Source organism: Anopheles aquasalis, chromosome X (genome assembly GCF_943734665.1).
Source record: "Anopheles aquasalis chromosome X, idAnoAquaMG_Q_19, whole genome shotgun sequence".
NCBI classification, from domain to species: domain Eukaryota; kingdom Metazoa; phylum Arthropoda; class Insecta; order Diptera; family Culicidae; genus Anopheles; species Anopheles aquasalis.
The window spans coordinates 3,437,580-3,440,442 of NC_064876.1; positions in this window are offsets into that span (position 1 = coordinate 3,437,580).

Genomic DNA, 2,863 nt, shown 5'->3' on the forward strand with positions numbered 1-2,863 from the left:
GAAGGAGAGAGAGCAAAGAGAGAGATTGAGATCGAAAAAACGGAGAAAGGAAACGAAAAAATACCCAAAGTGTCTATTCCATTAAGCTAGCGAATGTTTTGCAAGTAAGTTTTCGTCCTGTCCTTGTCAACTCATCACCACCACCTGTGCCCTACATTTACGCCTTCCCTAGACACCCTCCCCCCCCCCCCCCTGCCCCGGGCCCATCTTCTCTCCTATCCTATCGCTATTAAAACACCATCCTTTATGTCCCATTGCCTAGCAAGGACCCTGGTAGTATCCCAGGAATGTGACCACCGCTCAACGTAGAGCAAATACTGTATTTTAGGCATTTTTGACATATACATACATACACACAGACACAAACACAGGCACACCCTTACACTCACATGGGCTGGCTTCAGTTCGAAGCACCCGAAGGTTCATTACTACTAGATGTACCACCAAACTGCACCCACTAGTGACAAACGGGAGGGAAAGAAACAGAGAAAAAAGGGAAGAAACAGAGAGCGAGAGAGAGAGAGAGAGAGAGAGAGAAAGAGAGAGAGAAAAAGAGAGACAGCGAAAAAAAGAGTAAGAAAGAAGGAAACAACAAAAAGTAGAAAAAAAACATAAACATTCTGCGCAACGAATTAATGCAACCCAACAATACTAATGCAGGAAAGCTAAAGGTGCGTACAGTGCACTAAAAGCAAAGCAAGCAAGTAGGTAAAACAGGTGTGAGAAGCCCTGTCCTTCTAGGCAGGCGCACCAGGTGTACCATATAGTCTGATGATGATCGAACACCTTTCCTCTCACCCCTCACTACCACTCCACGGAGGATACGCGTGGCATCAACACCACACTCCGATTGCACAGCAGAAGTAGCTGGCACGTGCTGCCGAACTGCTACTGCTAATGGCACTACTGCTGCAGTTGGTGATATTGGTGGAAAGATGGCCGATAAAAAGGGGTGGGGGAGCGGTGGGGTGGGGGCTGCAAACGTAGTGAGGAAAGGAGGTAACAGCAGAAAAGGGGTTGCAGAGGGGTGGTGGGGGCGGGTAACGTTAGGTAACGTGTTTGCGAACGAAAGCACAGAAATGTCTCTCACAAAAAAAAAACAAAAAAGAACCAAAAGCGAAAACCAAAAATAAAAATCAAGAAAACATACATGCATACACAAAACCCAACAACCCAAAACTCTCTCTCTCTCTCCCTCTCTCTCTCTCCCTCTCTCTCTCTCTCTCTCTCTCTTTCTTTCTCCCTCTCTCTCTCTCTCTCTATCGTCAGCACCAACCAATCAGTCCTTAGAAAACGGGGAAAACCACAAAACAAACACAACAACAACCTTGTCCACTTGTGCATTGTACAATTTACTAATGAAAGTCACTAAAGAAAGATAACAAAAACCAAAAAAAAACAAAACAAACTCATACCAACGGACGTCTCTTTGCGTTGTGGCCGTCGGGGTCGGAATGGAAAGAAAAGGGGGTGGTTTGCGTCGTCCCAGCAGTTTACTCCAGCTGCGTCGCGCGGGAAACGCGAAAACCGCAAACAGCGCTGCGAGTGCGATTGCGCTAACTTGCGAGAGAGATACTACAGCCGCAGCCCCCCCCCCCCCCCCCCCCCGTCCACTGTCACACATACACAGCCAAGTGTCCCCTTTCACTGCATATCCTATACCTACGGCAACACGCGCAACCTTGGGTGCGCGCTTGGTTTGCTTGGTTGCGGTGGCCGCTCGCTCGGTGGCTATTTATAGCGTAGCGACGCAGAGCGACTGGCAGCGGTGGGAAATACTCCACCAGCATTGGAAAATGCTGACCGACACACGATCACACTTCCGTTCTCGTTTTTCTGACCGCTCGGGCTACTACTACTACTACTACACTGGGACAAGTTTCTACGGCCGCACTTGCAAAAGAAATCAATACGTGGCAATTAAAAAATCTCTGAGAATTTTTTTTAAACAAAATAATTAGTTTGCTTTTCCAAAACTCCCAGGGACTTGAAAAATCCTTGTCGTTTTTAATGTTGGTCACATTTTTTTTTTTTATAAATTCTGGGTACATATCTACTCACGCTTCTAAAGCTGATTCCTTATGCCCATGTTTTGCTAATTTCAGATGGTTCTGTAGCATGCATTGAAGTTCAATTTGAATGGCTCATTTGTTTTCGATCGAATTCTGTGAGGCTTAGTGCGCAAAAACGTGCGGATGGTCTCCTTGCCAACCAAACAACCAAGAAGGAAAGCGGTTTTCTGTTGCGATTTAGTTGAAAATGTCCTACGGTTCGCAACATTTTGATTTTTACCGAATCGTAATAATTGTTTTTTTTTTTTTTGCATCATTCATTGCACAGGTGCGTCTTTTTGGAGATCTTTTTATTCGATTTATTTGATCTTGTTGTTCCATACAACAACGCACCACCACAAAACACCCCCAGCAAACCTCGAAAATATTCGAGTCACTATCTTCGAAAACTTGTCTGAAAGACTATTTTCAAAAGACAAAGATGGTCTTTGCTTCAACAGATTGCCAGAAAAACCATCTGAAGGAATAAAAACTCTCGGTGCAGCTATAGAAACTTCTCTCAGTGTACTATTATTATTATTATTATTATTTTTATTATTATTACTACCATTTTATTTGAGCACTCTGCGCATCTAGTTTGGATTTACTGTGTGTACTAGGTGTGTTAGGAGCTATTTTCAAAATTTTAAACATGCCACACATACGCAGCCACTCTTCCCGGCGGGTACGCGGGCCGGACCGTTGAGAGGTGTAAAAATTATATTTGGCTCCAACAAAACCCGGTCGGACGGCCACCGTCGGAGATGGATTTGTCGTCTATGCTGACCACCCTCCGCCGTACCTTCCTCTCT